The sequence below is a fragment of the Parasteatoda tepidariorum genome, chromosome 5, assembly GCF_982258835.1.
Source record: "Parasteatoda tepidariorum strain Cologne lab strain chromosome 5, Ptep-v5.0, whole genome shotgun sequence".
In the NCBI taxonomy this organism is placed as follows: domain Eukaryota; kingdom Metazoa; phylum Arthropoda; class Arachnida; order Araneae; family Theridiidae; genus Parasteatoda; species Parasteatoda tepidariorum.
In genome coordinates this window covers 82,819,073-82,841,882 of record NC_141759.1, presented here as the reverse complement: position 1 = coordinate 82,841,882, position 22,810 = coordinate 82,819,073, and the positions used below count along the sequence as shown (strand labels likewise).

The following is a 22,810-nucleotide window of genomic DNA, read 5'->3' as shown; positions in this document are numbered from 1 at the left end:
AAACAATTTTATCCTTTTATGTGGCTTTGAAAGATTACCCAAAACTGGATGCGTGTTTTTTTTTTTTTTGTAATGTACTTTACTAATTTTTAATTAAAACATAGATAGGAACATTTCGTACGTGCGACTTCACTAATTTTTAACTAAAACATATATAGGAACATAGTTTGGAAACAATTTTATCCTTTTATGTGGCTTTGAAAGATTACCCAAAACTGGATGCGTGTTTTTTTTTTTTTTGTAATGTACTTTACTAATTTTTAATTAAAACATAGATAGGAACATTTCGTACGTGCGACTTCACTAATTTTTAACTAAAACATATATAGGAACATAGTTTGGAAACAATTTTATCCTTTTATGTGGCTTTGAAAGATTACCCAAAACTGGATGCGTGTTTTTTTTTTTTTTGTAATGTACTTTACTAATTTTTAATTAAAACATAGATAGGAACATTTCGTACGTGCGACTTCACTAATTTTTAACTAAAACATATATAGGAACATAGTTTGGAAACAATTTTATCCTTTTATGTGGCTTTGAAAGATTACCCAAAACTGGATGCGTGTTTTTTTTTTTTTTTGTAATGTACTTTACTAATTTTTAATTAAAACATAGATAGGAACATTTCGTACGTGCGACTTCACTAATTTTTAACTAAAACATATATAGGAACATAGTTTGGAAACAATTTTATCCTTTTATGTGGCTTTGAAAGATTACCCAAAACTGGATGCGTGTTTTTTTTTTTTTTGTAATGTACTTTACTAATTTTTAATTAAAACATAGATAGGAACATTTCGTACGTGCGACTTCACTAATTTTTAACTAAAACATATATAGGAACATAGTTTGGAAACAATTTTATCCTTTTATGTGGCTTTGAAAGATTACCCAAAACTGGATGCGTGTTTTTTTTTTTTTTGTAATGTACTTTACTAATTTTTAATTAAAACATAGATAGGAACATTTCGTACGTGCGACTTCACTAATTTTTAACTAAAACATATATAGGAACATAGTTTGGAAACAATTTTATCCTTTTATGTGGCTTTGAAAGATTACCCAAAACTGGATGCGTGTTTTTTTTTTTTTTGTAATGTACTTTACTAATTTTTAATTAAAACATAGATAGGAACATTTCGTACGTGCGACTTCACTAATTTTTAACTAAAACATATATAGGAACATAGTTTGGAAACAATTTTATCCTTTTATGTGGCTTTGAAAGATTACCCAAAACTGGATGCGTGTTTTTTTTTTTTTTGTAATGTACTTTACTAATTTTTAATTAAAACATAGATAGGAACATTTCGTACGTGCGACTTCACTAATTTTTAACTAAAACATATATAGGAACATAGTTTGGAAACAATTTTATCCTTTTATGTGGCTTTGAAAGATTACCCAAAACTGGATGCGTGTTTTTTTTTTTTTTGTAATGTACTTTACTAATTTTTAATTAAAACATAGATAGGAACATTTCGTACGTGCGACTTCACTAATTTTTAACTAAAACATATATAGGAACATAGTTTGGAAACAATTTTATCCTTTTATGTGGCTTTGAAAGATTACCCAAAACTGGATGCGTGTTTTTTTTTTTTTGTAATGTACTTTACTAATTTTTAATTAAAACATAGATAGGAACATTTCGTACGTGCGACTTCACTAATTTTTAACTAAAACATATATAGGAACATAGTTTGGAAACAATTTTATCCTTTTATGTGGCTTTGAAAGATTACCCAAAACTGGATGCGTGTTTTTTTTTTTTTTGTAATGTACTTTACTAATTTTTAATTAAAACATAGATAGGAACATTTCGTACGTGCGACTTCACTAATTTTTAACTAAAACATATATAGGAACATAGTTTGGAAACAATTTTATCCTTTTATGTGGCTTTGAAAGATTACCCAAAACTGGATGCGTGTTTTTTTTTTTTTTGTAATGTACTTTACTAATTTTTAATTAAAACATAGATAGGAACATTTCGTACGTGCGACTTCACTAATTTTTAACTAAAACATATATAGGAACATAGTTTGGAAACAATTTTATCCTTTTATGTGGCTTTGAAAGATTACCCAAAACTGGATGCGTGTTTTTTTTTTTTTTGTAATGTACTTTACTAATTTTTAATTAAAACATAGATAGGAACATTTCGTACGTGCGACTTCACTAATTTTTAACTAAAACATATATAGGAACATAGTTTGGAAACAATTTTATCCTTTTATGTGGCTTTGAAAGATTACCCAAAACTGGATGCGTGTTTTTTTTTTTTTTGTAATGTACTTTACTAATTTTTAATTAAAACATAGATAGGAACATTTCGTACGTGCGACTTCACTAATTTTTAACTAAAACATATATAGGAACATAGTTTGGAAACAATTTTATCCTTTTATGTGGCTTTGAAAGATTACCCAAAACTGGATGCGTGTTTTTTTTTTTTTTGTAATGTACTTTACTAATTTTTAATTAAAACATAGATAGGAACATTTCGTACGTGCGACTTCACTAATTTTTAACTAAAACATATATAGGAACATAGTTTGGAAACAATTTTATCCTTTTATGTGGCTTTGAAAGATTACCCAAAACTGGATGCGTGTTTTTTTTTTTTTTGTAATGTACTTTACTAATTTTTAATTAAAACATAGATAGGAACATTTCGTACGTGCGACTTCACTAATTTTTAACTAAAACATATATAGGAACATAGTTTGGAAACAATTTTATCCTTTTATGTGGCTTTGAAAGATTACCCAAAACTGGATGCGTGTTTTTTTTTTTTTTGTAATGTACTTTACTAATTTTTAATTAAAACATAGATAGGAACATTTCGTACGTGCGACTTCACTAATTTTTAACTAAAACATATATAGGAACATAGTTTGGAAACAATTTTATCCTTTTATGTGGCTTTGAAAGATTACCCAAAACTGGATGCGTGTTTTTTTTTTTTTTGTAATGTACTTTACTAATTTTTAATTAAAACATAGATAGGAACATTTCGTACGTGCGACTTCACTAATTTTTAACTAAAACATATATAGGAACATAGTTTGGAAACAATTTTATCCTTTTATGTGGCTTTGAAAGATTACCCAAAACTGGATGCGTGTTTTTTTTTTTTTTGTAATGTACTTTACTAATTTTTAATTAAAACATAGATAGGAACATTTCGTACGTGCGACTTCACTAATTTTTAACTAAAACATATATAGGAACATAGTTTGGAAACAATTTTATCCTTTTATGTGGCTTTGAAAGATTACCCAAAACTGGATGCGTGTTTTTTTTTTTTTTGTAATGTACTTTACTAATTTTTAATTAAAACATAGATAGGAACATTTCGTACGTGCGACTTCACTAATTTTTAACTAAAACATATATAGGAACATAGTTTGGAAACAATTTTATCCTTTTATGTGGCTTTGAAAGATTACCCAAAACTGGATGCGTGTTTTTTTTTTTTTTGTAATGTACTTTACTAATTTTTAATTAAAACATAGATAGGAACATTTCGTACGTGCGACTTCACTAATTTTTAACTAAAACATATATAGGAACATAGTTTGGAAACAATTTTATCCTTTTATGTGGCTTTGAAAGATTACCCAAAACTGGATGCGTGTTTTTTTTTTTTTTGTAATGTACTTTACTAATTTTTAATTAAAACATAGATAGGAACATTTCGTACGTGCGACTTCACTAATTTTTAACTAAAACATATATAGGAACATAGTTTGGAAACAATTTTATCCTTTTATGTGGCTTTGAAAGATTACCCAAAACTGGATGCGTGTTTTTTTTTTTTTTGTAATGTACTTTACTAATTTTTAATTAAAACATAGATAGGAACATTTCGTACGTGCGACTTCACTAATTTTTAACTAAAACATATATAGGAACATAGTTTGGAAACAATTTTATCCTTTTATGTGGCTTTGAAAGATTACCCAAAACTGGATGCGTGTTTTTTTTTTTTTTGTAATGTACTTTACTAATTTTTAATTAAAACATAGATAGGAACATTTCGTACGTGCGACTTCACTAATTTTTAACTAAAACATATATAGGAACATAGTTTGGAAACAATTTTATCCTTTTATGTGGCTTTGAAAGATTACCCAAAACTGGATGCGTGTTTTTTTTTTTTTTGTAATGTACTTTACTAATTTTTAATTAAAACATAGATAGGAACATTTCGTACGTGCGACTTCACTAATTTTTAACTAAAACATATATAGGAACATAGTTTGGAAACAATTTTATCCTTTTATGTGGCTTTGAAAGATTACCCAAAACTGGATGCGTGTTTTTTTTTTTTTTTGTAATGTACTTTACTAATTTTTAATTAAAACATAGATAGGAACATTTCGTACGTGCGACTTCACTAATTTTTAACTAAAACATATATAGGAACATAGTTTGGAAACAATTTTATCCTTTTATGTGGCTTTGAAAGATTACCCAAAACTGGATGCGTGTTTTTTTTTTTTTTGTAATGTACTTTACTAATTTTTAATTAAAACATAGATAGGAACATTTCGTACGTGCGACTTCACTAATTTTTAACTAAAACATATATAGGAACATAGTTTGGAAACAATTTTATCCTTTTATGTGGCTTTGAAAGATTACCCAAAACTGGATGCGTGTTTTTTTTTTTTTTGTAATGTACTTTACTAATTTTTAATTAAAACATAGATAGGAACATTTCGTACGTGCGACTTCACTAATTTTTAACTAAAACATATATAGGAACATAGTTTGGAAACAATTTTATCCTTTTATGTGGCTTTGAAAGATTACCCAAAACTGGATGCGTGTTTTTTTTTTTTTTGTAATGTACTTTACTAATTTTTAATTAAAACATAGATAGGAACATTTCGTACGTGCGACTTCACTAATTTTTAACTAAAACATATATAGGAACATAGTTTGGAAACAATTTTATCCTTTTATGTGGCTTTGAAAGATTACCCAAAACTGGATGCGTGTTTTTTTTTTTTTTGTAATGTACTTTACTAATTTTTAATTAAAACATAGATAGGAACATTTCGTACGTGCGACTTCACTAATTTTTAACTAAAACATATATAGGAACATAGTTTGGAAACAATTTTATCCTTTTATGTGGCTTTGAAAGATTACCCAAAACTGGATGCGTGTTTTTTTTTTTTTTGTAATGTACTTTACTAATTTTTAATTAAAACATAGATAGGAACATTTCGTACGTGCGACTTCACTAATTTTTAACTAAAACATATATAGGAACATAGTTTGGAAACAATTTTATCCTTTTATGTGGCTTTGAAAGATTACCCAAAACTGGATGCGTGTTTTTTTTTTTTTTGTAATGTACTTTACTAATTTTTAATTAAAACATAGATAGGAACATTTCGTACGTGCGACTTCACTAATTTTTAACTAAAACATATATAGGAACATAGTTTGGAAACAATTTTATCCTTTTATGTGGCTTTGAAAGATTACCCAAAACTGGATGCGTGTTTTTTTTTTTTTTGTAATGTACTTTACTAATTTTTAATTAAAACATAGATAGGAACATTTCGTACGTGCGACTTCACTAATTTTTAACTAAAACATATATAGGAACATAGTTTGGAAACAATTTTATCCTTTTATGTGGCTTTGAAAGATTACCCAAAACTGGATGCGTGTTTTTTTTTTTTTTGTAATGTACTTTACTAATTTTTAATTAAAACATAGATAGGAACATTTCGTACGTGCGACTTCACTAATTTTTAACTAAAACATATATAGGAACATAGTTTGGAAACAATTTTATCCTTTTATGTGGCTTTGAAAGATTACCCAAAACTGGATGCGTGTTTTTTTTTTTTTTGTAATGTACTTTACTAATTTTTAATTAAAACATAGATAGGAACATTTCGTACGTGCGACTTCACTAATTTTTAACTAAAACATATATAGGAACATAGTTTGGAAACAATTTTATCCTTTTATGTGGCTTTGAAAGATTACCCAAAACTGGATGCGTGTTTTTTTTTTTTTTGTAATGTACTTTACTAATTTTTAATTAAAACATAGATAGGAACATTTCGTACGTGCGACTTCACTAATTTTTAACTAAAACATATATAGGAACATAGTTTGGAAACAATTTTATCCTTTTATGTGGCTTTGAAAGATTACCCAAAACTGGATGCGTGTTTTTTTTTTTTTTGTAATGTACTTTACTAATTTTTAATTAAAACATAGATAGGAACATTTCGTACGTGCGACTTCACTAATTTTTAACTAAAACATATATAGGAACATAGTTTGGAAACAATTTTATCCTTTTATGTGGCTTTGAAAGATTACCCAAAACTGGATGCGTGTTTTTTTTTTTTTTGTAATGTACTTTACTAATTTTTAATTAAAACATAGATAGGAACATTTCGTACGTGCGACTTCACTAATTTTTAACTAAAACATATATAGGAACATAGTTTGGAAACAATTTTATCCTTTTATGTGGCTTTGAAAGATTACCCAAAACTGGATGCGTGTTTTTTTTTTTTTTGTAATGTACTTTACTAATTTTTAATTAAAACATAGATAGGAACATTTCGTACGTGCGACTTCACTAATTTTTAACTAAAACATATATAGGAACATAGTTTGGAAACAATTTTATCCTTTTATGTGGCTTTGAAAGATTACCCAAAACTGGATGCGTGTTTTTTTTTTTTTTGTAATGTACTTTACTAATTTTTAATTAAAACATAGATAGGAACATTTCGTACGTGCGACTTCACTAATTTTTAACTAAAACATATATAGGAACATAGTTTGGAAACAATTTTATCCTTTTATGTGGCTTTGAAAGATTACCCAAAACTGGATGCGTGTTTTTTTTTTTTGTAATGTACTTTACTAATTTTTAATTAAAACATAGATAGGAACATTTCGTACGTGCGACTTCACTAATTTTTAACTAAAACATATATAGGAACATAGTTTGGAAACAATTTTATCCTTTTATGTGGCTTTGAAAGATTACCCAAAACTGGATGCGTGTTTTTTTTTTTTGTAATGTACTTTACTAATTTTTAATTAAAACATAGATAGGAACATTTCGTACGTGCGACTTCACTAATTTTTAACTAAAACATATATAGGAACATAGTTTGGAAACAATTTTATCCTTTTATGTGGCTTTGAAAGATTACCCAAAACTGGATGCGTGTTTTTTTTTTTGTAATGTACTTTACTAATTTTTAATTAAAACATAGATAGGAACATTTCGTACGTGCGACTTCACTAATTTTTAACTAAAACATATATAGGAACATAGTTTGGAAACAATTTTATCCTTTTATGTGGCTTTGAAAGATTACCCAAAACTGGATGCGTGTTTTTTTTTTTGTAATGTACTTTACTAATTTTTAATTAAAACATAGATAGGAACATTTCGTACGTGCGACTTCACTAATTTTTAACTAAACATAGTTTGGAACGTACGTGAACGTAAAAATAGCTACCGTCAAATTTCTCTAAGAATTTCTTTTATGTATATAAAATTAAAAATTGTCTGTTGTTTGGGGAAATTAAGATGTAACTACCCATTGTCATTAATTTGACATCAGAAGCAAGACGCTTTCATGTTTTTAACCTTAACACTCGCAAAGCTTGCAATGGCTAATTAAAATCATTAAAATTTATAACATTTTAAATTTAGTAGGCTTAACTTGCTGCACAACTTTCACACAACATCTAAATATATGATTAAAGCAGTAGACGTTTAATCTTTTAAAATCTTAAGATCGAAAATGAATTCATTAATAAAAAGTATATGTTCTTCAACTAAAAATACGACAAATTATCTACGACTAGTTCGTAAACATTCCATTAACTAAATAATTGACCGTGGGAAAATTCTATTAGAAATAAAATGAAGTTAGTATTTTTTTTTTTTTAAAGTTTTTGTTAAAAAAATGTTTTTGAGGTCTGCCTACGCCACTTAAATTATTTTTATTATGCTTAAGTGATGTAGTAAACAATTTTAATACTTATGTGACATATATATTTAGATTAATACCGCCGTTTGTGATGCATTTTGTTTATAAAAAGTGAAGACTGAAAAATATTTCCTGTCCGGAAGTATATAAAACTTAAAATATAAATTGTCTCTTTACCGTTTAATTCCTTTTTGAACGTTGCGATTGCTGCTACTATATACAGTCCCGTGCCAGTGCTATATTATTAGACGCACTGTAAGAATCTATGTAAAATTATAATTATCAGGTGATACTATACAGCTTTATTGTTTTTACGTTGCTGAAACCGGTTTGCATTAGTTTACGCTCCTTTATCAATCGGTTAACATTGTAAAGCAATACGTTAAAAATAAATACAAATAGGAAGTATATAAAAAAATCTCCTGAATAAAAACCCCATCACATGTATGTTTAAATATAAAAGTATTGCCTATAAACTCGTGCAAAACATGTCATTATTAAAAACTACAGTGCGTCTAATAATTTGATCTAACTATTGTCATGTACTAATATAATACCTGATATGAAAAATATTCTATATTTATATAATATATCGTCTAGTTTATCCTATCGTCAAATTTATATTATATATCGTCTAATTTATCCTATCGTCAAATGTATATTATATATCGTCTAATTTATCCTATCGTCAAATGTATATTATATATCGTCTAATTTATCCTATCGTCAAATGTATATTATATATCGTCTAATTTATCCTATCGTCAAATGTATATTATATATCGTCTAATTTATCCTATCGTCAAATGTATATTATATATCGTCTAATTTATCCTATCGTCAAATGTATATTATATATCGTCTAATTTATCCTATCGTCAAATTTATATTATATATCGTCTAATTTATCCTATCGTTAAATTTATATTATATATCGTCTAATTTATCCTATCGTCAAATGTATATTATATATCGTCTAATTTATCCTATCGTTAAATTTATATTATATATCGTCTAATTTGACCCATTGATACTCGAATGTAAACAAGTGCAAACCGGTTTCAGTCACCTAAAAACAATAATATTGTATAGTATCACCTGATAATTAAGATTTTACATAGAATCTTATAGTGCGTCTAATAATTTGACCAGGGACTGTATTTTAAATAACAAACACAAAAAGAATTCTATTGCGGGAATGGCATTTCGAGGAAAAAATTTTGGAATAGAATACTTTATGTAATATAAATTATACTTCCCCGCTGAATTATAATAATCTCTTTCAAAACATATAAAGAAATCATGATGTTTAAATACCGATAGATTTGTCAATGTCAGGTCCGGAACGTAAATTTCCGGTTAATCAATCTATCCTTAAATACCGCTTTATCCGTTTGACACGCACCTTATAATCTCTTCATAACCTCTTATGTGCTACAGAGTAAGCTACAAGCCACAACACTCTGCGCCATTTGCAATTCTCTTTTTCAACTATCTTAATAAAACCTTTTTCTGAATCTCTGTATAGCATCTCAATCGTATTCTTGAAAGGTAAACTCATTATAAAAAAAAAACCTCTCGCATTTTGCAAGCATTCTTTTTACCATTTGTTCAAAAGAAAACCTGCCATATTTCTAAAAAATTCTATTCTGTTGTTGTTATATTCTTTTTAGTTGCTTGACGCAGGGGTATTCGAAGGAAAATATATCTTTTTCTACCATCTTTAAAGAAGTGGAGACACCACAACCTTGAGAATAAACTAACGGTTGCTGTCACTGGCTTGATTATTCTGACAGGTATACCATCGTATGTTGTGATGGATCACTTGATTTGAGGGGACGGGAAAGAAGAAGATATCACAGGTATTCTTTCAGGTAAGTAACCGCGTGTTTTGCTCTGTATTTGTTCCATGAGGGAAACAAGTTCTTGATATGCCTTCTTGCCAGATAACACTTATTAGATTAGCATTTATGTGGGTATAATCATTCTAGGATAAAAGCATTTTTTTTTCTTCTTTTTAATTTTCAGAAAAACTTGAGCTGTTTTTTTCAATACTTTTGGCAACCATTTCGTCAGTAAATCGCGTGATTTTTGTCGAAACATGACTTCTTAGATATTTGACGATCAGTATAAGTTGGTAAACTGTTTTATATTGAGATGGATTTAAGGCGACAAGAAAGAAGATATCAAGATATTTAAGATAAGAAGATATCAAGAATTCATTGAACTAAGTAATCATTCATTTCGCTCATAATTTGCTTCGTGAGGCAAACAAGAAGTCTCAAATCTGGATATGTTTCTTCGCCTGTATCAATCAGATAACATTTATTACATTAACATTTCTGTGGGTAAACATATTATCATCAAAAACTCATATTTTTTTAAAAAAAAATCGCAATCTTTTACCCGACAGGAAAGAAGATATCAAGATATTTAAGATAAGAAGATATCAAGAATCCATTGAACTAAGTAACTATTCATTTCGTTCCTAATTTGTTTCGTGAGGAAAACAAGAAGTCTCAAATCTGGATATGTTTCTTGCCTATATCAATCAGAAAACATTTATTACATTAACATTTCTGTGGGTAAACATATTATCATCAAAAACTCATATTTTTTTTAAAAAAAATCGCAATCTTTTACCCGACAGGAAAGAAGATATCAAGATATTTAAGATAAGAAGATATCAAGAATTCATTAAACTAAGTAACCATTCATTTCGCTCCTAACTTGTTTCGTGAGGCAAACAAGAAGTCTCAAATCTGAATATGTTTCTTGCCTATATCAATCAGAAAACATTTATTACATCAACATTTCTGTGGGCAAACATATTATCATCAAAACTCATATTTTATTTAAAAAGAATAGCAATCTTTGACTCGCCGGGCATTATTTTTGACAATTATTTCATCGCGAAATCACGCGATTTTTTTAGATATTTGACGAATCAGTTTCCTAACCATCATCTCCTCTATCAAAAAGCCACCACACGACATTTTATAAGTAGTCTGCGCAGACTTTTTAAAAAGTGAACCAGTTGTGCGCTTTAACCCAAATTTTATTTCAAAAGTAACTGAAAGATTTGTAAGATTTGAAAGATCGTAAAACATCATTTTACATCATAAAATGATGGAAATTATTGACCCAAAAATTTCCAACATAACATATTGGTTGATCATCATATCGTAAAATATCATCTTCCAACATAAAATGATGGAAGTTGGCCTCAAAATCCATTACAACATGATGGCAATTGTTGGATGTTGGTTACCATCAAATAGATTTGGGCCAACATGAAACCAACATAAACCATCAAAATATCTTGATTGGACCATTTAGAATTTTGTCTTCGGTATTAGAGAATTGAATCGATAGTGGGTAACAAGTAATGATATTCAAAAATTAAACAAATTTTTAGACATATATTTACTACCACTTTCATATTTTTAACTAGATTTTTTATTAAATGACTTTTTCGTAAACTGGTTTACCTTCATAGTGGTCTGATCAAACTACCTAAAAAAAAAAAAAAAAAAAAAAAAAAAAACGTTTGGAGGCTTTCTGTTATAGGAAGCGTTGTCCTAACTCGTATCGTATATTATATTTCATGCATGCTGGAAATTCTTTAATTACTTGTCAGAAACATTTATGTGGGTGAACATTCTGATAAAAAAAATTTTTGCTTTTGAGCATTCAATAAATTTTAAACTGCATTTTGTTATTTTTGACAATCATTTCATGAGGAAAAGACGTGAATTTTGTTGAATCGTGATTACCTTGATTTTTGACGAATTCCTAACTCATCTATCACTTCTGCGCAAACTGGAAGTGATTTACTTACTCACATTTTTCCTTACTTTACTAGATTAACTTATTTGTGGCTTACTTATAACTTATTTGTATCTTATTATGAACTTATTTGTACTAGATTAACATTTTCGTGGGTAAATATTCTCAAAAGAAAAAAAAATCTCTTTTTTTTGACGATTTAGCAATTCTTGAGCTGTATTTCGTCCAATTATGGTATTTTCAAATTATGAAAATACCATAATACTATTTTCAAATTATGGAAATACTCTCGATATCTACAAAAGGAAAGAAACGCTACAAAAATTTTCGAGATAGCGAGTTTTCGAGATAATAAGATAAGAGCTAAATATGTTCTAAAAATTAGAAAAATATATTCTAAAATATTACTGTAAATAGTAGAATCGCGAAACATAAGAATAACTACTTATAAATGTGTATGTTATGTTAGTTGGTTATAAGTCTAGATACTACAATGATAATTTTATTTTTAAGAGCAAGACAAAAATAATTATTCATTAAATAGAAAAGAATTGGTTTACAATAAACTTACTTTAGGATTTTTCCGAAAAAATTCAATTTCTATTTCGAAAAACAAATTCGACATAACAAGGTTCTGAAAAGAAACTTTTTCACATAGTAATTCCAATTAACAATAGGGGGATATGTAATGCCCAGGGGAAAAATATTTTTTTGACAAAACAAGGTTTTCGTGCTATGGAAGTTCGAAATATCGAGAGTATACTGGATTTAAATCTTGCGTAAAGTATTAAGGTTCATTTTTTTATAACCGTCGTTGAACAGCCGACCCAATCTTTGGGTTTACGACTATTAATGTTCAACTACGTAGCCATGTAGTTTTGAACATAATCCATGAGACAAGAGAACTCCTGAATCAAGTATTGGGAGAAATTTGTGTTCGTGGAGGAATTTTTGATGGAGCTAACCCGCATTTGCGTTACATGGAGAAGAAAACAGCGAAAACCTCCCACGGTTAGTCTGACAGCAAGGGGACTCTAACCCATGATTCATCTACCACTGAGGATATTTCACTTCACCACGGTGCAAGCCGGATGCGGAATTCGCATCGACTGGGATACGAACCCGGTTCACCTCATTAGAAAGCGAACACTCTATTCCAGGAGCATTCGCCGCCCGAAGTACAGTTTGGTTTAATTTGAAGTATGATGATGGCATGTGTCTAGTCTATATGGAACAAATTTAATGGATAAATGGCCACATGAAATCGTGATGTTTTTCGCCGAAAACTGTCTCCTGAATATGTGTCTTATCATTGTTATTGTTATGTCTTATCATTGTTAAGCCCTTCATGTCTAGAGACTCTTGTATACCTACCAACTCTTGCTAATTTTGAAAAAGATTTTATTTTTAATATGGCAGCAAAATTTCGACATTCACACTTGATTCTTGTCTTAACAAACTTAATTCAAATTGTCTTTAACTACCGCTACATTTATGTAGATAGTTTGAACATATTTATATAAGGCTTGATAATTAACACGCGTTCCCCGACGAACAGTATGGATTCCGACAAAAACTAGATACCACCAAACAGTTACTCCGAATAATAGACTATACTGGCAGAGCAATCATAAATAAAGAAACAATAGCCTTCCTGATGATCGACATATCCAAAGCATTTGATAAAGTATGGCACACTGGTACAATATATAAACTCATACAGCTGAATTTTCCACCCGGCATAATCAAACTCCTATCCTGCTATCTTTGTAATAGAACATTTCAAATCACCATCAAAAACAAAAAATCCACAAAGAGAAACATCACAGCCGGAGTACCACAGGGTAGCATTCTGGGACCGATATTATACATATTATACACTTATGATTTTCCTATAAACAAAGCCGATTATAACAGCATAACAGCCTATTACGCAGACGATACCGGTATTATTATTAAATCCAGAAACCCAAATCATGCTCTTCAAAAACTACAAGACCATATAGACGAAATAGAAGACTGGTGCTTAAAATGGAAAACTGCAGTAAATGCTGGAAAATCACAAATATTAATTATACAAAAAAGAAGAATTAAAATACTTCCACAACTTCAACCAAAAATGTTCAACATACCAATACCAATAGTTAAAAAAGCAAATTATCTTGGCCTTATAATCAATAGCAAACTCACCTGGAATGATCACATCAAAAGCACAATAGATAAAGCAAATGCAGCAATAATAGCCATACAACCATTAATATATAATCAGAATATGTCACTTAAACTAAAGAAGCTACTATATACAGCAATGATCCGCCCAATACTTACCTATGCCTCACCTGCCTGGACAACGATACCTCAACATCTACTGAAGAAATTAAACCAATGCCAAAACAAGATCCTTAGAAAAATAACCTGTGCAAGATGGTTCATCCGGAATACCAATATACATGCAGACCTCAAAATACCAACTCTATCACAGCATATATACAAGCTAAACGCAGATTTTTTCGATAAAGCCATAGAATGTAAAACAGCAAATTTTAATGAAATCTTTAAATTTGAAAATTATATCAAAGATAAAAACTACAGACCAATAGCTGCACATTTCACCTCCGACGCCTCATATCATAACTATCAAAACAAATAATTTCATCAACCTTTCTGAAAATAACGTTTACTCATGCTGATACAATTCTGAACAACTCCAAAATCAAACAAACACAGTTTAGAGCAAGCTGCTCAATTTATTTTTGATTCCTTTTTAGTTATTCAAGCAAAGAGCTTGAAACATTCATAAAAGCAACTCCATTGCCTGCTTACCTCATTGCTCAACCAAAACTGTTCAAAAATTCCAGATGAATGGGATAGGGGCCGCTTCGCGGCCCAGGTGCACAGTAAAATCTAAACACTAGGACTAGGAATTAACACGCGTTTGCTAGTGCTGACCAAAGGCGAATTGAGTGTCTGCTTGCAGTGTCTCTTTAGTTGGCATCTCACTTTCACTGGGAAAACAATTCTTTAAAGTTGGCAAGTATAACTAAGGAAAATAACGAAAAACAAAATAAATAATTTAAAAAAATTAAATAAAAAAAAATTATTTAAAATAAGTCAGAAAGGAAAAAAAATTATCTGTGCTTTATGATAGGTGGTAAGAAAATCGTTTTCTTTCTGGAAAATTTTTGCAAAATCTGTAAAAGTGCAGTGAATGTTCTGGCTTAAGATTCAACGGTAATAGATAAATGCTTTTGCTAAACGGTCCCAACCCATTGCCAAAAAAAGCTGTAAAAGGTCATTCAGCGCAGTAGAGAAATAAACAGGATACTTATGAAATTTATGGTTTATGCTTGGCGATATTTACCAAAATTTTATTAAAATCGGAAACCTATAGATTGAATGTAACACTTAAAACATGATTCTATTCAAAGCTGGTGGAGACAAAAGTTTCAGTTAATTGTATATAAGAAAATATAATTAGCCATAATACATCTATATTATTCTTATATTCTTATATCTTCATATCTTATATTCTTATAAATATATTAACGAAGCTTGAAAGTGGTTCGAATAACAGGCATTAATATGTTTTAACTTTTTTCTTCTTTTGAAATAGGACAAAAGTATGTAAATAAAAAACAAATAATCATTTTATAAAAAGAAATTATACAGCAGCGTTGTTTATTCAAGCATCTAAATATTCGTTCGAAGTATATTACCTGCAAAATACAAACTATAAAACGACTTTTTAATGAAACAAAATAACATAACATTACAAAAAAATAACTGAATTTCCAAATATCGATGATGCGTGAATATGAAACTGATGTAAATAACTAATATTATAAACTAGAAATATTCCAAAAAAAATATATAAAAATGTGAGGAAGTTCTATACCAATATTTTATGTGAAAATGGCCGAAGACAAATAAATAAATCGTCTGCGTTTTTTTAAGTTAAAGAAATGGCTGTCGACGCCATGTTGTTGTTTCTATTTTAGGAAATTCTGAAGTTTTATAGACTTTTTCCTCGTTGTTGTGTCTTGAAAAAGGGAGTTTAGTGTTAAAGTGAAATAAATCTTTATGTTTTAAGGAAACGATAGGGAAAATTCGGTAAGAGATGACGAACATAGTAATTGTTTCAAAACCTATGTGTTCTGTTCTACAATCGAACGATACCAAGCGTGACTCGCTTACATTGTTTATAAGGGTTGAAATGTAGGAGAGAGAAAAAACAATTGACCCATAGGGATTTTCAAATTTAAATTGAAAAACAATTTTATTTATTTATTTATTTTGCTGCAGTCTACGCTGCTCTAGGTGTTTATTTAATATAAGAAAGGAGAACCTCTACCCACCTTTGTCCGTTACGCTCACGAGTTTTTCTCTCAAAGCTATTTTACATTTCAGTCATCTTTGTCTCGTTCAAAAAAGAAAAAAAAAGGTTTTTTTAAGGTTTAAGGTTAAAATACTTCAGTAAATGCTTCTGAAATTACCTTTGTTACACTAAAAAATTACATTTCGTCGTGGTATAAGCGTGTACTAATGTAATCAGATAGCAAAATAAGGTTTATTTTAACTCAGCAAAAATCTTTTAATGTAAACCTAAAAAGGTTTCTTATGCAGTTTACGTGTAAACCTTTTAACCTTAAAATGAGATCTGTGAATAATTTGTTATGAAATTCTGTCTCATGATACAAAATAATATTTGTAGAAAACTTTTCATGTTGAGCTTTCTTTTAAAAAGTACGAAAGCAACTTGAAAATTGGAATTTTTTTTTTAGTTGCCAAATACGATTCACTACTGAAATAGGAATTTTTTTTTAAAATTTTTCCCACGCATGCGTAGTATAAAAGAATTACTTCAATTACTCATATCTTGAGCAGTTTTAAACGAATTTTTCTCAAATTTTAAAGCAAAATTTTTTTAATTAATTTTAAATTGCTCTAAAAATTTGTTTAATTTTATTGAATAATTTTAAAGTTATAGTAAGGAAAAGAAACGATAATTAAATAATTAAGAAATTCAAATTGGACTTTTTTCTTTAGTTGCCAAATACGATTCACTACTAAAATAGGAATTTTTTTAAAAATTTTCCCACGCATGCGTAGTATAAAAGAATTACTTCAATTACTCATATCTTGAGCAGTTTTAAACGAAATTTTCTCAAATTTTAAAGCCAAATTTTTTAAATTAATTTTGAATTGCTCTAAAAATTTGTTTTATTTTATTGAATAATTTTAAAGTTATAGTAAGGAAAAGAAACGTAAGACAAAAAAAATAGTTTTTTTTTTTAAAATATCCATATTTTTATAAATATTTAAGCTAGGCTTACGAAATACTCCCTTTCTAATTTATATGTAATTACGCGCATAACTACTACGCACATTACACCAATCCAAAACCTAGGAAAACAACCTTCTACATAAAAACCTAAATCCTTTTACAACGAAAGGTTTTAAACTGAAATGTTTTTGCTTTATTGAAAAAAGGTTTTTAGTACAAACATTTTCGCGACAATAGAAAGAAAATTCCGACACACGGTTGCCGTAAGGTTTGCTTTCTGGGTTAATTATTAGTAAGGCCCGGATTTTGATGACATCTGCATTTTTTTGCATTTTTGAACATTTTTTGTCTTTTAGAGCATTTTTTTTAGATTTATAGGGCATTTTTCTTGAAATTTTGGTGCGTAATAAAGAAAATCTATAGGATATTAACAGGTGAAGCAACATCTTTTCAAATTGAAGAATTGTCAGTAAGTAAGACCGCCTTTTTCAAGTACGCACCTTAACATCAGTAGACGTTGAAAGAAGCTTTTGCAGGAATGAAAATTTACTTTCAGACAAGAGACGCACGTTTACATTTCAAATTATCAAAAAACATTTAATAATCCAATGTAATTCTGATATTTAGTAATATTATGAGATGGAAGTTGTTATATCCATTAAAGTTTCTATACAAAATAAAAATATTTTGGTGTCAATATATTTTCCTTTTTTTTGTTATTTTAGGATATAAAACATATTTTTCAAACTATAATGAGCGTAGAACAAGTATTGCATTGCTTTATATCTTTTAAATGACTCATAATAATTTTAAAGAGCAAAACATTTTTTAATTCAATATTTTTACTTTATTTAAGGCATTTTTTGCGCAATTTTTGCATTTTTAAGGGCATTTTTTGCACTTTTTAAGGGCATTAGTTGAGATTTTTTAGGTCATCAAAATCCGGGCTCTAATTATTAGTGAATAAACTAAGTGACTACAAAACGTTACAAATATGAATAAATAAGGGAAAGATTAGAAATAGGTTGTACCTTGTGATACTAAAAACGCCATAAATAAATAAAATAATAAATAAGTGTATTAATTGAGTGTATCTATAACGAATCTGAAAGATGCAACAGAATAAATAGATAAGTGAATTAATAGAACGTTTGTAGCAAATCTAATATTAAATAAATTAATTAATTAAGTATGTGAATTAATAATATCTTTCACGTGTCTCTATAAAACGCCTCAAGAATAAAGAGGTGAACTAGTAGGGTGTATCAAAGGAATCTAAGAAACCACCACAAAATTAAATAAATAAGTGAATTAATTGAGTATACCTAGCATATCTAAGGAACGTAGCAAAACTTTTCTGAAAAAAGTGGCCCGCGAAATTTAAGGAGTATTAAAAAATTGAAATTAAATACATAAATGAAAATAAATATTTAAAAATAATAAAACTTGAATTAACTTAAATAAAAAAATAAAAATGCAAATAAATAAATATAAAATTAAATAATTAAGCAAAATTAAATAAATGAAATAGTAAAAAAAAAATAGACATAGCGAAAATTAGCTATAAAAAATTTGTATAATTTATAAAAATAAAATTTCATTGAAATAAAAAGAGAGAGAAAAAAAAATTCATTCAATAATCGCAAAAGCTTTTATTTTTTTAAATCTATTTATTTTATTTCATTATTTCATTTCATTTGTTTTATTTTATATAACGAACAATTTTTCGGAATTTTATTAAGTTATTTATTATTATTTTTTTTTAACTAAGCGAAAGCTTATGAAAAATAGTTTGTGAGGCATTACAATTTTTCTTCAATCGTGCTTTTAATGCCGGGAAACATCTATATTTCAAAGAATTTTTTAATTTGACTAATTAATATTACTTAAATTTTTTTTCTTTTTATAGTTATCAAAATACATTTTATCAACATTCACAAAAATATCGCACAGATCAACTCTCTAGGTATATAATATTTCCTTAATTATTTATTTATTTATTTTTTGAAGAAAAATTTCGTCTGCTTGTTATAAAAACTATCGTAACAAAAAACATAAATAAAAATAAATTATCAAATAAAATGAAAGTAACGAAAATAATAAAACTCAAAAAATTGAATAAAAATAATATATTATATAAAACTAGAGAAAAAATTAAAATTAGTATATTAAATAAAGCTGAAATAAATTTAAAAATTAATACATTAAATTATCTAAAATTTAAAAATCTCGTTAAAATTTAAAAATCGTTTGTAAAACGATTCCTTTGCTTTTCATGGAATAAACCGCATTTCTTAATCTGACAACTGAAATTGGTGAGACACTGCCTTAAAAAGGTCCGAATCTGCATGGTTTATCAATAGTTTTAGTTTTCTTGTCACGTTTTCGTAATTTACGCTTTATTTCAAGCTATCATTACAAAAAAATAAATAAATGAAAAAAAAATAAATTATCAAATAAAATAAAATAAAAGAATAAAACTCAATAAATGGAATAAAAATAAAATATTGAATAAAGCTAAAAAAATTTTATTGTATATCAAATATAGCTAAAATAAATTTAGAAATTAATGTATTACATTGTCTAAAATTTAAAAATTAATATATTCATTCATCTAAATATATTTTATTAATCATGACAAAGAAAATAAATAACGATCGAAAAATAATGAAATGATATACTTCATTTCATTACCGATTTTCAAAAAAAAAAATAATAAATAAAATAAACGATTTTAAGGGATTAAAACAGCAAACAATATATAATTGGCAGTAAATTACATTGAAGGGGCCATAAGTCTAGACATTTCTTGTACACCCCTTCTAAGGAAAAGCGACCTTGTCCACAAAGTTTGCCCTTTCTTTCCTTTTAAACGTCCTTGGAAAATTACCTGAGCCAGTTCATTAAAAAAAAAAAAATAACACCTGAGGCTTTGTTTCTTTCCAAACACGAAACAATATCGCCAAATCTGGGAAGATTCAGGGATGGATAGTACAGAAGTGGATCAGCTGAGTTGCAGCATTTTGGCGAGATTTGGCGCAATGTTTAGGTGAGAATAGAACTTTTTTGTAAAGTTGTTATTGCCGGCTCAAAACTTGACCGGGTGAGAAGTTAATCGGAGTTAGTGGTATGTTTCTTAAAATGGCAGCGTGTTGTTTCTCAAGAACTAGAATTCATGTTTTTGTTTCGGAATAATTCTATGAATTTGACTGTTTTTTGGGAAGACAATAAATACAGTACGTAAGCAGTGAACAGTGTTAGTGAGAACCTGAATCTTGGTGGAATTTTCTTAGCTTTTGGAATAAACTTTATATTTGTGGTCAGGTAAGTTAAAATTACAAGGAAAACTTATTCTTCTCAATTGTTTTATTATTATTTTAAGCAAGAAGTTAGCTTAGTAAGTTCTTTATTTTCTTTAACTTACGCATGTGTGCGTAGAACGTGAAAATAAACACAGATTAATGTCTGTAAAATATTTAGAACGGAATTTGTTGTAAACTGAACGATTTTCTTTTTACTTCCTTATCTATTTGACGGTAATGAATATTCGTATGTTTGCTAATCTCAAAATGTAATTATATACTATTAAACTTTCCAAAATTGTTCTATAATACATCAATTTCATATATACTAAAGAACTAGTTTTTACGCAACTATCTTAACATCAGAATAAAGAATTATTGTCGAAGTTAACTTTCAATTCGAGAAAAAAACATATCAACCATTTTATAATTAGTAACTATATGCTACTGATATTTCCCAAATCGTTTTTAAATGCATCAATTTCATTCGCCGAGTTGAGCGAATTAATACGTCTCTATATTTATTAATATCGGAATAAAGAATTAGAAATAAAATTTAATTTTGTTTCAGACGAGAACTGTGATTAAAGTATTTTGGAATTTATAAATGTATAAATTAAAATTTTTAAATTGTTCCATAATAGTTGGAAACACGAAATAGCTTATTATTTGTACATTGTTGGGGTATTTATTTATTCTGGTAGTCAGTTTTCAAAATTGTTCTTTCAAGATACGAATTGCGAGCTTATGAATGAAATTAAAATTTGATGTTTTGAGTTTGTATTTGCCACAGCTATTTTCGTTCTTAAATTTGTTATCTAAAGTTCGGGTTCACCACTTATCTAAAGGTATTTAAAATTTATACTTAATGCAAATTTAATTTAAATAGGCGTCTTTTTTCTTAACTTTTTGAATTTTCGAAATGCTTTTCCGAAATAAAAAAAATCTTATACCTTATACATTTATTGCTAGCAATAACTTTTTAGTTTCTAATTCTAAATACCATCGTTCTATATTGTTTTTGAAAATTTAATTTGTTCTGACACTTGATAGATTTTATAATTTTTTTTTTATTAAGTTTATTAAATATTTGAAAATGTTGTTTTGGGGGAAATTGATTGTTTTTGTTTAAACTTGAACGTAACTAATTTTTCGCTTCCTTATAAACTTTAAATTACGTGTTTTTGTATTAATTGTAAAAATCGTATTCTCCAACATTATTATCCTGTACAATTATATCTTCAAAGCTTGCAGTCATAAAATCTAACGTTCTATTTTAAACTTTTGCACTTACTGTCTTAGAGTTTAATTGTTAGACATGGTGGTTATGCAGAGCAATGAAGGTTAAATGAAGTGTATTAAGCTATATTTTGAAGAAGTATTGTCGGTTTCAGAACGTATTACTCATTTTTAGATAGAAGCAAGTCGCACGACATAAATGCTTCCTTAAACTTCTATTTTTTTTGTCAGACGAAGTTTATAGCACCGTTTGATCAGCTTGCCTAGATTATTAAATATCGTTCAGGTTTAGCGATTTATATTAATTCTGGCTTGTGTGTGGTTAAATTCAAGGATGATTTTTTTTCATCATTTTGGTAGAATTTTGCTCTTTTAAAAATTTAATTAGAAAAAAAAAAAAACAAATTCCGTATTTTCTTAGAAAATTTCACAATTTTTCGAATTTCCGAAAAATAATTCGTTTTTTGCGCATTTTCGTACCTATGTAAACACGATTAAAAATTGCATTTACTGGATTTTTAAATCATATCGTGGTCGAATATTCACGTGATTTAAAATTACACATCTCGATTTGTATTCACGTGATTTAAAATTATACATCCCGAGTCTTATCCTCAAAATTAGAAGGGAAAAAAAATAATTTAAGTTTTTATACAGCATTGTTCGCAATTCAATATTATTATTTTTTAAATTAAAATATTGATAATGTGTTAGGGATATATGCTTCTTGCATGCACTTGTTGCTCAAATTTCGGAATGAGTTTGATGAATGAGTCAAATGAGTTTGTTTCTGCAAAAAATGTATCTAAATATGTATATATTTTTTAAACTATTTTAGATTCTGGAAAAATTCCAGGAAACAGCGAGATTTGTTCGACGAGAATGTTATATGTATTCTTCGAGTGTGCAGTGCCCCCCCCCCCCAAAGAAGAAAACACTTGCACTACCCTAAATAACTTTTGATCTAACGATTGGATTCTAGGACTCAATCTTAATGGTTCGAGTGGATGACCTCAAATATGCTAATTAGTTAGAGCTGACGATATTTTAAGTTGTGACGTACGTACTTTCGTACAAAAACGTCCTCTCTGAATAAACATACCTTTTTTTTTCCGACGGATTCTGATTTCTGAACCCCAAAATATCAGTCTACAATCCGGGATCTGTAAATCTGTTGCCGCAATCTGAGA

At 28.1% G+C, this 22,810-nt stretch overlaps 1 protein-coding gene across 3 annotated transcripts in view; it reads left to right on the top strand.

Annotated features, from left to right (window-relative positions):
• The window catches only part of LOC107437956 (semaphorin-5A), a 322,074-nt gene that overhangs the window by 198,730 nt on the left and 100,534 nt on the right, over positions 1 to 22,810 (top strand). Inside the window, exon 3 of one of the 3 annotated variants that reach the window (XM_071185935.2) lies at positions 9,680 to 9,880. The gene's annotated coding sequence lies outside the window, so the exon portion shown is untranslated. Of the gene's footprint in view, positions 1 to 9,679; positions 9,881 to 20,050; positions 20,404 to 22,810 lie in introns of those variants that run through there. The other 2 variants (XM_016050106.5, XM_043039560.3) reach the window with 2 other exon arrangements.